The sequence below is a fragment of the Sorex fumeus genome, unplaced genomic scaffold, assembly GCF_029834395.1.
Source record: "Sorex fumeus unplaced genomic scaffold, SorFum_2.1 ptg000072l, whole genome shotgun sequence".
Taxonomy (NCBI): domain Eukaryota; kingdom Metazoa; phylum Chordata; class Mammalia; order Eulipotyphla; family Soricidae; genus Sorex; species Sorex fumeus.
Genome location: NW_026606129.1, coordinates 55,092,721 through 55,105,969, shown reverse-complemented (window position 1 = coordinate 55,105,969; position 13,249 = coordinate 55,092,721). Strand labels below are relative to the sequence as shown.

General features: G+C 38.1%; 1 protein-coding gene across 2 annotated transcripts in view; it reads right to left on the bottom strand.

Moving 5' to 3' along the window:
* CACNA2D3 (calcium voltage-gated channel auxiliary subunit alpha2delta 3) overlaps nucleotides 1–13,249 on the bottom strand; it is a 1,033,411-nt gene that overhangs the window by 283,632 nt on the left and 736,530 nt on the right. The gene's annotated exons all lie outside the window — the stretch shown is intronic.

Below are 13,249 nucleotides of genomic sequence, written 5' to 3'. Positions count from 1 at the left end.
GCTTCCACTGGGTAAAGGCCAGGTATTCTGCTAAATATCCATCAATGCACAGGACAGCTCTACCACCAGCACCACCCCCACTCTGGTCAAGCATGCCCCAAAGTTGAGAAATCCTATTATACATATAGCTAGGGAACAGAAGAATGCTGTTTGTAAAGATGATTTTTGTTGCTCTGTACCACACTGACATGTTTCTTTATTGTTGGTTAAGAAACATGCATAAAGATTTGTTTATTTGAATTAAAGCCGATATTTTAAGAACAGCAAAGCAGTAAATTAACCTATAAAATTAAATCATAATAAAATTCCCAATATCATAGGCAAGAAACTGAAATTCTATGGATGTGGGTAGAGATGAATACTTACAAGGAATATTTGTTCATTTTTCTATATTAGAATTATAAGACTATGATTTAATGCCACAACATTTGTGATCGACAATGTAACATTCAGTTTTCAGAAAAAGCAGTGCTCTAATCTGGAATGGAATTCACATTATTGTATTAAATCCCAAATACACCTCAATAAAAACTTTCTTAGAAAAAAATTAGGATTTCCATCATTTTAACTTTTATTGAGTGTGAACTTGTCACCAGATACTCCATTAAAGCTCTTTACTTGCATTATTTCATTTAACACAGCAATCCAATATTAGGCAGCCTAATTGTTCTCATTTTACAGATGAAAATCAAATTAAACAAAGAGTAATTAGACACTGTCTCATAGATAATAAAGAATAAAACTGGGTTGCTCGACTTAAGGAACAAATTTGACTCAAATTACACACTTGGGACACAAATATTTGGGAATTATGATTAGAGAAACTGTATCTCTAGATTTTATAATTTTAGATGTGTTTGAAAAAAATGCAAGACAACTAGATCAAGTATCCTAGGGTCCCAATTGAATATTTTGCTTTTCCTATTCTTAGTCTGTTCACTTGCCCTAAGAATAGGAATTTTTTTTTTCTTTTTGGGTCAAACCCAGTGATGCACAGGGGTTACTTCTGGCTCAGCACTCAGGAATTACTCCTGGTGGTGCTCAGGGGACCATATGGGATGCTGGGAATCGAATCTAGGTAGGCCACATGCAAGGCAAACGCCCTACCCACTGTTATTGCTACAGTCCAGGAAATTTTTAAAAAATATAGTTCACTCCCAGCAAAGGTTGATCCAAATTCTGGAGGTGCCAAAGAGCTACCAGGGATGCACAGAATGGTGCTTAGAGTCCATGCAGTTGGAGGGATCAAACTCAGAGTCTTACACAGGCTAGGGATTGCTTTAATACTTCAGTTATCTCCAGTCCACAGCAATTTCTTGAACAATTGTAAAGCCCTTCCCCTATGGTTGGGGTCAGCAAAAGGAGAAGGCACCCATCCAAATCTACACTATACTTTTCTTGGATCTCAGATATTTCTCCAACACTGAATTTCTAAGCACTTTAATCCCTAAAGAGCTCCCAATTTAAAAAGATGAAAAACAAGCATTTTTTCCTATTCTTTCCTTCTACATTTGACTGCTACTATTCAGAAAGGAAGTACACATTTCTCCAGTGTTCCTTAAGAATTCAGAAAAGAAAACCCACCCCACATACCAAGAGGTGAGAAATTGAGCTAAAATGAGAAATCGCTTAAAGAAAAGTATCTTGCATATTAAACATCTTTTGATATAATGGAAAAGAAACCTTGGAGACATGAACATTAATGAAATGATAAATGTATGTTTCCTTAGGAAAGCATTTGTGTTGAATCACAGCTTAAGTCATGTGAAATGCACAGGGGGCCATGAGAATTACAAATGTTTGATGAACTGTAAAACAAATACCAAAGTTAAGTCCTGCATACACTGCTGGACTTGACAGGCTTTTCTAGAAAAAAAGTGGGGGGGGAGGTGCTTCTCTCTTTCTCTCTTTTTTTCTCTTTCTCTCTCTCCCCATCCCTCTCTTGGACTCTCTGAATTTTATCTTGCTCAAGCAGGAAACCCCTATTTTGGACTCACCCATGTAAACACATGGGAAGAAATCCTGGGGAGGAAAATGAGAGAGTAGGCCTTTGTGGTGATGTCTTCAGTTTAAACTGCCCTCAATCTCTCCACAGAACATGTACTTTCCTCAAGAAATAACTCATGAGAACAAAGAACAACTTTCCTATCAGAGCTTCTAAATAACAGAAATTATAACTTGCAATACCCTACACAGATTGGACCTCTAAGCAGAAACCTCAGAATAGAACACAGAAAACTTAGACCTGCTCACGGGTCCCAGAGAGGCTACTGTTTGAGTAGGCCCTCTTGATAACACCTAGTTCACTTCATGTTCACACAGGGTAGAAACCTGATATACAGCTGGACTTAGGTGTAATTTGGCCTCTGAGGCGTCTTGAGACATGTGTCTCTATAAAACCCAGTCTTCATAAAGAGGGCATGATGTAGGCAGGGCTAGGGAATGAATGAGATCTTGAATGACCAACAGGTTTTGTCTTATGAGCCAAGTGCAACTGATTAGTAATGGCTGTCTGGAGGATGTGTTAAAAAGGGTTCTGAAGTTATGCCTAGGTTTTGTGGGAAAGAATGTCCCAACCAGTTATCAATGTCTCCTGTGGGCTAAAAAATAAGGAATAAAAAACCATATCTTTGGACATGACAATCACAAGGTTCTTATTATACTTTTCTTTGTAGTTCTGATCACCTCTATATTTTCTAATTCAATTATTTAACATTTCTCCTCACTAGATTACAAGCCACATGTGAACACAAAGGTGTCTTCCCATTCAGTGAGTCTCTGTGAAATTCTTTAAGCTGTGCCCTGACTGTTGCTTTCCCTGTTACAGAATACACCTGACACTAGGGTATGTGTGGGTGAATGTGAAGGTATAATAATGGAATAATTTCCATATGTCCCAGTCAACCTCCACACTAAAATTTTGATAATCCAAGCTGACATATTTCAGAGAGAAATAAAAGAAGCTTCTCTTGCAGAAGAACAGATATAAAACTCCCTCTCCCCATGTTTGTCACCTAACTGTAGATGTAGAGACCATCTCACTGATTCATATGTATGTCGAACAACAGGAACTTATTTTATCATGCAGCATAAAGTGAGGAAAATTCTCTTCCTGCAGAAGTTTTTCTTCTTTGAGTCTATTTTGTCAGCATTGCTAGTAAGATTCTACTTCTCTGATTCTATCTCTTGTATCTGACAGAAGGATCTGTCTACATGGCTTCAGGTTACTTCCAGGACAAATATCCACAGAACTTATGATTTTGTATACAACTGTCCATATCCCACAGTCATATTTTTAGGAGAATGGTTGAAGAAATAAGTGTGTTATGTGATAGGCTTGCACAGTCCCATGAAAAACTAGTGAATTATGCATTCATCTGGCACTTTACATTTAAACATGAAAAGGCTGCAAATGTATTGTTCAACAGAAAGTGGATGAGAGGCAATTTATGAAGATAAAAGTTACAGTAAAGACAGAAACAGCCATTATTTAGCAAACACGATCATCAGCCAGCCAGGTGGTTGGCCAAGTGTTTCTGACCATCATAAGTTAATTTTTGGTGCTCCCAGATGACCTCTGGATTAGATATTAGTACCATCCTAAGATTATAGGTACGGAAATAGAGAATGTTGAGTAGCAAGTACTTTTTCAAGGTCACTCAGACAAGAAATATTAGGTCTAGGTTCCCCTTCAAGTCTCTCTGGAGACCTGCCTCTGCCTTATCCTTTAAGATCAAAGTTGCTTCTCATGCAGATACACAGCACAAGCAACAACACAAATTCCTGAAGGACTAGAGACTTCTCAGAGACTTTAATTGAGGTATCCTCTATAGGAAAAAACACAGACATCCTGGCACCATTCCTTAAGGGAGAGCATCTGCATGGACAACAAAACCAAGCCTCCCATGGTCTCAGCATGTGGTGTGTAAAGCATGATGTAGCATAAATAGCTACTATGCCCTCTTTTGTCAGAGACACTTAATATGAGTTTTTCCTCTACACTGAAAATTTCCTGCATAGTCCTCCTCTCTTCCCTAGCAAACAACCATTTCTTTGGTCAGTTGTCATCATTTCTAAGAAGGCTTGTCAGACTTTTGAAATCATAAGGTCACATTTCATACTCTCACGACACCAGAGACTTCCTATTAACAGCATAACTATGACTAGTTACAGAAACGGCCATTCTATTTATTTTTGATCATAGAAAGGTAACCTATAGGTGGGGTCAACTAAAAAGATATTAGAGATAAGTATGGTTTAGTGATTCAATTGTTGTCAGTCTAATATGCATGAATATGACTTTTTCAGAATCCTCTAAAAGTCTCCCTGTGTCCTACTACAAGGAAGGTAAAGGTGAAATCTTTAAGAGTTGTGCTATTGTTGTCTTAAAATCATATACAAGGAGGTGGGGAAGAGCAGTAATGAGGAAAAATTATAATAGTTTTGGCATGCAATCAACCATTCCTTACTTATGTTAATTAACTGAAAACTTACAGAATCTTAAATTCTAACATAATCCCTTTTTCTTCAGATGATGCAAGAACCAAAGTCACAAAGCCAGAGCACCACAAAGATAGAATTGAGATCATTGAGAATGTTAGTAATATAGGTGAGGAATAATGGAGAGATGGACCAGGTTGTGGATAGCAGAGATGACAGGCAGTAGTATGACCTGGATTAATTTGAAAGCAAAGATGATGGACTGAATGACAGTGTGAGAGAAGGACAGATATCAAGGATGTGTCCAATGTCTTTGACCCAGATCACTGCAAAAAAACAAAAAACAAAAAACAGAGAAGCCATGAAGAAGTCTAAAGGAAAAGTATATTTAAGTAATTATATTTTTTGGACCCAGATCACTGCAAAAAACAGAAAAGCTATAAAGAAGTGAAAAGAAAATATATATTTGAGTTTTATTATTATATTATTTGGCTTTGTCTAAACTTGACAAATTTCAAATGTCTTCTGGACTTGCAGGCTTCTTTTTTTTTCACTTTTATTAGTGAAACACCATGAGGTATAGTTGTAGACTTTTTAGAAATTTTTGTGCTTGGGTTTCAGTTATACAATGATTGAGTACCCATCTCTCCACCAGTGCCCATTCCCCACCTCCAATGCTCCCAGCATTCCTCCCACCCCACCACCTCACCCCTGTGGCAGGGCATTCCCTTTTGTTCTCTCTCTCCTTTTGGGTGTTGTGGTCTGCAAAAGAGGCATTGAGTGACAATCATGTTCGTTCTATAGTCTACTTTCAGCATGCATCTCTCATCCTGGGAGGATCCTCCCAACACCCTTTACTTGGTGCTCCCCTCTCTATCAGAGCTGCCTTCTCCCCCAGTACGTGCGGCTGGCCTCAGTATGGACGATTCTCAAAAAATTAGAAATTGAGTTCCCATTTGACCCAGCAATACCACTCCTGGGAATATATCCCGGAGAGGCAAAAAAGTGCAGTCGAAATGACATTTGCACTTCTATGTTCATTGCTGCACTATTCACAATGGACTTGGAGGCTTCTTGATCATCATGAAGACCCAGGGAATGCAGGTGTGTAGAAGAGAACTGTGATGTAGCGATGGAATCATGGGGCAAAATGAGGTGGGATGAAGAGACATGTGAGGAGGAATGATGGGAGGTAGAAGGCAAAGGGATATTGAGTCCCTGGTATCAAATAAAGTCATTTCAAAAGGAGAATTTTTTTTATTAGTGAATCACCGTGGGGTATAGTTACAAACTTACAAACTTTCATGTTTGCATTACAGTCATACAATGATCATTCACCCATTCCTCCACCAGTGCCCATTTCCCCCCACCAATGTTCCCAGCATCCCTCCTACCACCTCCACCCCATCCCCCACCACCCCACCCCCACCTCGGTGACAGAGAATTCCCTTTTTTTCTCTCTCCTTTTGGATGATGTGGTTTGCAATAGAGGTATGGAGCGGCCATCGTGTTCAGTCTACAGTCTACAAAAAGAAGAAAGTTTCTAAACCAAGAAGAGTGAAGGTTTCTATTTGAACTTTCATCTTCACTTTGTCTCCATCTCAGTCCCACACCGCCTTGAGAGCAATTAAGGAGACATCCCTCATGCTAGCTCAAGGAGGTTGCAAAGTCGAAGAGACTTTTTCAAAAATAAAACTCCAATTAAAGGTCAATTGATCAAAACAACACATTTCCCTATGAAATATGTAAAGACCAAATGAGACAAAGTATTTTCCTGCCAACTGTGTGAAATAAAAAAGACTGGCCTGCATATGTTTATTCCATTTGCAAAACTGGCCCTTTGCCTCAGGCCTTATGAATGAGCGATAAATCCCTGCTCACTGCATAGGCTCCTTGTATTCATTTTTTTTTTGCCCTTGTGCATGTTTGCATTTACAATTTTCCATTCTTTTTCATTAAGCAGTGTGGTTCAATATTCCCACTCCTCGATATATCATAGGGGGTTCTGTTAACAGATTCAAACTCCAAAACCTGCACCAAGGAGAGGAAGGTCTCTGATCCAAGGGGAAAGGTTGTGTTGCACATCTCGCCACTAAACCAGTCCCACGACAAGCCACCTTTTCTGCTCTCCCATTTTAACAATATTATTATTATGTTACATCCACAATGACCTCAAAGAATAACTCTGATATCCTTGCTTCAAAACCTTTGTGAACACTTTTTTCCCTTTTTTCCCCCTATTACTCTATCCTTCTCCCTGTGCCAATTCCCTGACAATCCCTCATCTCTCTGCCACCCTGAGTCCCACCCACCTATCACTTTTTACCTCTCATGTTACCTCATCTAACAATTATATCAACACAAAGTGTCTTCCTACAACAATAAAGCTTCTTTCTAGCTCACTATTATATTCCGTTTTTTTGTAAAGGTTTTTATTACATATCCACATAATAATGCAAGATTCATTAGGGGCCACATTTATCATATTCCTGGCTATTTTTATTATTATTATTTATCAAATAATCAACTGTGTTTAGATTTTTGACATTTTCACATAATAGAAGATTCACTCAGGAGCCATATCTATCTTATTGGCCATATCTATTTTATTAGCCATATCTATCTTATTAATACCAGACACTAGATCCAAACTTTACTGTATCTGTACTGGTTACTGGCAATAATTCAGTACATATTTATAAAAGAGAGAAAAAGATATAGAAAATGATAGGAAGAAAGGTAAGATAGAGGGAAGGAAGGAGAAAGTATATAACGAGAAGAAAAAGGAGAAATAAAAATGGGGAAAGTATAAAAGAAATAAGAGGGGGAAAAAGAAAAAAAGTAAAGCAAGCAGGAAGAAAGATGTGGAAGAAAAAGCGTGGGCCCTAGAATTTGATAGGCAGGTTTCAAATCCCACATCAACTGCTTCAAATACCATAAGATGAAGACTTGTGACCATCTCCATTTATTTTGTGTAACATCTCTAAGCTTTGGATGTTTTATAGTTAAGATTTTTGTAATAACATTTTGTGGGATTAATGTAAGGATTTGACAGTTAGACAAGATAAATACATGTTGAGTCCTTACAAAAGGAGTTGGTCCAATATAGTAATTTTTAACTCTTGACATGGTAATTTTTAGCTTTGGGAGATGACTCCAACCTTACACTGTGTGGCTATGTAACAACAAACAACAATATCTTCACCAATAGTTGGACTCCAAGAACCACAACCCTTCCTGCAACATTACTTTTTCATAGCGGGTTATGTGAAGAAGTGACAAGTCCTGAAATAGTTGCATAATGCAGTATGTGACTCTTCCAGCGTAACTCCGTCTCTTGGCTCTCATAAGCAGCTCTTTTTTCATGTTCTAGGAAAAACTACAACAAACTCCATGATAGGAATACTGTCCCAATTAGCCAACCAACTCATCACTCTCCCAGAGCACATGAAACAACTGGCTCAGAATGGTCAGGTAAGTTGCCACCCTTTTTTCCTTTCTATTAACATGTAAGGATGCACTGATAGACACATATCACCAAATAGAACCTCTAAATGAAGCCAACATTATGGAAGGTAGGGCAGGGGGACATATAGAACTCAGTACTAATGTTGTCTTTTGAGCATCATATCCCTGCATATAAATTAGCTTCTAAAGGCTTTTTTAGAAAAACTTCATTTAACTTTTGTACAAATCAAAGAATTCATCATTGTATCATTGTTTGCTGAGCTTTAAAAATATCCATGAGCAATTCCTAAGATTACCAATAATAAATGTGAAAAAAATTTTTCCCAATCACACAAGTAATGTAAAGGCCCTCCTGTTGTTCATCGATTTGCTCGAGCGGGCCCAGTAACGTCTCCATCGTGAGACTTCATTGTTACTGTGTTTGGCATATCGAATACATCACGGGTGGCTTGCCAGGCTCTGCCGTGCGGGCGAGATACTCTCGGTAGCTTGCCAGGCTCTCCGAGAGGGGCGAGGAATCGAACTCGGGTCGGCCATGTTGGCTGTGTGCAAGGCAGGCGCCCTACCGCTGTGCTATCGCTCCAGCCCAATCACACAAACATATCATTTTTCCAGTGTCTGAGAAGATATATTGTCCTTTAGAATGATACTACAAGTCAGAAGACCAAAGTTTTCTCTTCATGCAAGTTACCTCCTTCTAAGGATCTCTCACTTTCTGCTTTCACAGTAGGATGAGGTTACTCCTCAACTCTGTATCCTTTCTCTAGCTCCGTAAATGTGAATACTATATTGATTAGTCTACAAACCCTAATGCAGAAGACTTTCCACTGTTTTATGACTTCCTCTAACCGTTGGCTACAGCAGAAGTGAAGAAGGAGAAGGAGAGGAAAGAATAGGTTTAGTAATAGAAATCAGTAACCCTGCAGGGTGAATGACAAGGATAAAACAGGGGCTATCTCCCTCTACACAGTTAGACTAACTTTATATATAACTGACTTTTTCAATTTAAATTATTAGAATACCCACTCTATTTTTTGCTTTTTTGTTTTTGTCTTTGTTTGAGGGCCTTACCTCTGGCTCTGTTCTCAGAGATCATTCTTGGCAGGCTTAAGACTACATGTGGTGTGAGGATTGAACCCAAGTCAGTCATGTTCAAGGCAAGTGCCCTACCTGATCCATTATTGCTTCAGCACCCCCTTTTTGCTTCATATTCTGCAATTTCTTTAAACTCTTCTGGGAAGAATCGTGGAGAGTAATAATAAGTATATATTCCAGATTGTCTTGCTTTCATCAATTGGGGTATTATCTTATGTGACCATAAATAATTTAATGAAGTGTTCTCAACATGTTTTTCTGGTAAAGATGATGTTTCAACTTCTTTTCTCAACATTACATTTAAAAGAAATAAGTATATGAACAGAAAGATTTTTATTTCCAATACACAATCTCTTTATAATGTTTCATCTTTTTAAAAAATCATGCACACAATCCATGTTTCAAATTCAAAATAAGATATCAAAGATGCAAAAGTATATAGGTAAAGCCCTCTATGATGATTATGACAACCATTGGTGGTTAACATCATGCTAAATGACTGCAGATATTCAAGTAGTTAAATTTTTTACATAATCAGTATTCATCTTGTCACTAACATTAACTATCCAGTAATAAACATCCTTATACTAAAATTGTCCTATATTCTCTCAATTTTTAAGCAGTTGAATTGTTGGCCAAAAGGCATTTCCTATTTCAGTCTTAATGCTCTCAAAAATATTGTTCTACTGTAAACTATTACTGGGATTTTCTCTTTCCAATATTCATTTCGCCTACATCTAAGCCAACATTACAAATCATCCTCTTAAAAATATTTTGGTTGATTTAAAATGCAGATTAAATGGATGATTTTTTTTATCATGGTCCAAATGAGTTAAAGACGAAGAAATACTCAACTTTACAACTCCTGAATAGCCAAAGGGCTTACTGTGCTGTGGGTCTCCATGAATACTGCATGGCCCACTGCAGACCAGTACCCAGGATTATTTAGCAGAAAAGAAGTTCTCTGATAACTAAAGGTCAGATTTTTCAAGTTTGGGAGGAAAAGCTATGGTGTTTTTGTTGCAACAGTGGAGTTCTGCCTAGATGAAAGGCAAACCTGCAAAAATTATTCACTTGATGGTAAGGCATTTTTTGGGACACTGGAAAATGTGTATTATTAATGGGTAGACCAGAGCAATTCTCACATTACATATAGCTAAGACTATTGGCTGGGAGAAAGCCCCAGACATAATGCTTGTTATAATGTTCTGAAAATTCTCACAATGAGGAGTCATTTCTCATCAGGCTTGAACTTAGTATTGTATTGGAAAAATAAGTTTTCAATTAAAATTGTCATTCTTCAGTCTTATTTTGGGTGGTCATCTTGCTGAAAAATTATCTGGTTTTCTGGCACTGTGGGGGAGTCTGAGAACCTGCTGGTTGCCTGTGAGAACATGGGTGGGTAGAATCAAAGAAAAATCTGGCAAAGTCAGATAAAACCACCACCACGAAATGTTTCTATTAAAAACTGCATTGTTCCACATGGCAGCCCAGGAATCAGTGTACATTAAGGAGGATCTGATAGGGAAGGGAGATCTTTTCTGCAGGATTCATTCTGGAAATATCTGAACAGGATACAAACCCACTCAGACCTTCTCCTGAACTCCCACCCCACCAGTGTCACTTTTCAACATTGTGACTGCTTCCAGTTAGATGCACAAAGCTGCTGGTTTTAATTAAAACTTAATTTGCAAATATGTTTCATAATTTATGCACGTCATTTAATTCCTCCGAGACAATGAACTTGGAGCCAACTCAGAGCCTTTAAAGGAGACATTGTGTTGAGACGGCTGGGGGAAGAAAGGGATATAGGAAGGAAAGTACCAATAGGGGTACAAGCAGCGAAAGGTGCTGATACTTCCTTTTAACTTTCCATCACTGGGACCTGAAGCCATCTGGGAGAGACACTGGCCTTGAAGTCTGGAAACAGAAAGCCTATTTGGCTGATCTAGGTTCAGAAAACTACAAGTGTTAGGAATGATTAGAATAACCTTCTACAGGAGATATCACCAGAGGATATGGTGGTCTGGGAGACTTGAACCCCCACAGAAGAGATGAATGAGTTTCCACCCCTCCCACATAAGGAGACATTAAAAAAAAGCCTCAGAGAAAAATTAATGAAAACTCAAGGGTCTATAATAAAGCCATTACTTCACTCAACAGATGGTTTCAAGAGAGAATTTTCCAGGATTTGCCAAACAGTTGAACCACAAAGAAATATGTATAGCAACTGAACTGGAAATATTGGACCCCCCAAGAAAGATGGTCTGAAAGACCCTGCCTCCACTGCCTCCACCACACGTTTTTTTACTAACTGTAATCTTTAGTCAAACTCTGTGTCTGCAACCAAAAAAAAAAAAAACATTTAGATATTCGTCACAGAAAAGCGTAACAAAAGCAAAGGGTCCAGAAATGAAGGCAAATATGCATTCTGCATACTCAGAAAAGATAAGACACAATGCCCACGCTATATTCTTTAGTAGCCAATTTGGTAAGTTCTACTTCTCACTGATGGACTATCTCCTACCTCTATCTATAACTCTAGCTCTAATTCCATCTCATAGCAGAGCGGTAGGGCGTTTGCCTTGCACGCAGCCAACATGGCCTACCCGAGTTCGATTCCTCCGCCCCTCTCAGAGAGCCCGGCAAGCTACCGAGAGTATCTCTCCCGCTCGGCGGAGCCTGGCAAGCTACCCGTGATGTTTTCAATATGCCAAACACAGTAACAACAAAGTCTCCAATGGAGACATTACTGGGCCTGCTCGAGCAAATCGATGAACAACGGGAGGACAGTGACAGTGACAGTGATTTCCTGCAAGCTATTACACAAAAATATGTAGCCCTTTCATTCACCATGTTTCTTGTAGATACAAATATATTAAATAGTTGAGGGTAGAGGTGTGATCTGTAAGTGACATTCATTATTCTATATAATGAAATATAATGTTCTATATTTATATAAATAACACCTTAATTATTTTATATTTAAGAAGTCATCTGCCAATATTCTCAATCAGGGAAATCTTTAGGAAACTCTCAGCTTTTAAATTCTACTCTGTGAAAAGTCAGTGATTTTAGTTTAGACTTCCTTACCTATGAAAAGTTTATGAGCATTTCCTTCTCTTACATAGTGTTCTCACCTTGGCCCATCAGTGAATATATTTCATGTTCAGTGGGCAGAGAGAGAAGTGTCAAATCTATGTACTGGTTATTTTAGGTTTTTAGGTGTGTGTGTGTGTGTGTGTGTGTGTGTGTGTGTGTGTGTGTGTGTGCGCGCGCGCATCCAGGCACTTATCAAGTCAAAACTGGATCCTGTTTATAGTAATGAGTGCTTACATGTGCTCAGCACTTACTCTAAGTCAGATGATGGGCTCTGAATGCACCCTCATAAGAAATTCTTCTGACACCCAGGGGTCCAAAATAATAACTCACATTCTAAAGATGTAAAAACTGTGAGTCCAAATCCTGTTTATTGTCTCAAGAGAATAAATAAGTCAAAAAATCCAACTGGTCTTTTCCTAAAAGCTTACTATTATCTTTTGATAATAAGAAGATAGAAAAAGATGAAACTGAAGCATTCTGCTAGCCAGTAGAGAAGAGAGCTCTGTCCTCCACTCAGCCCTGTTGACACACTGACTACCATACTAATTCAGGCGTACTTTAGTCATGTCTAGAAGAGGAGGCCTATTAATATGCTGGGACTGCTGAGCTCTCAAACTACATTTTTCTCTTCACCCCCAAATCTGGAGTTTGGCAATCCTTAAACACATTTTGCCAAACACATGTTCCTATAATTTTGAAGTCCATGTGTATTCTAAATGGAATTTTTCTTATGGTCTTGATTAACTTATGATTAACTCACAAAGCAAAGTAAGTCTTATCAAATATCTTTATTTATTAGTAATTCTTTTATAATTTTATAGGAATCTTTTCTTCCACTCAGTTAGGAAAGTAAGGTGATATCAATGACACTTGGGCCCAAATTTCAGTGAGGCTAAAACGCTTCTAAAATTCATATTTAGGAACCACAAAATCCAAATGTCAAGAACAGAACTACGAAATGTTGACATTTGGTTGACTATAATAATTTAGGTAACAAGGTCAAGAAAAAGAGGTGAAAGATATGACTTAAAAATTAAGTATACCACACAATTAAACTGTGGTATTAGTAACTATACGATAGTGACAGGTATAGGATTGGATTATGGAAAACCATAATAAAGGAGAGACTTTATTCTCTGATAAA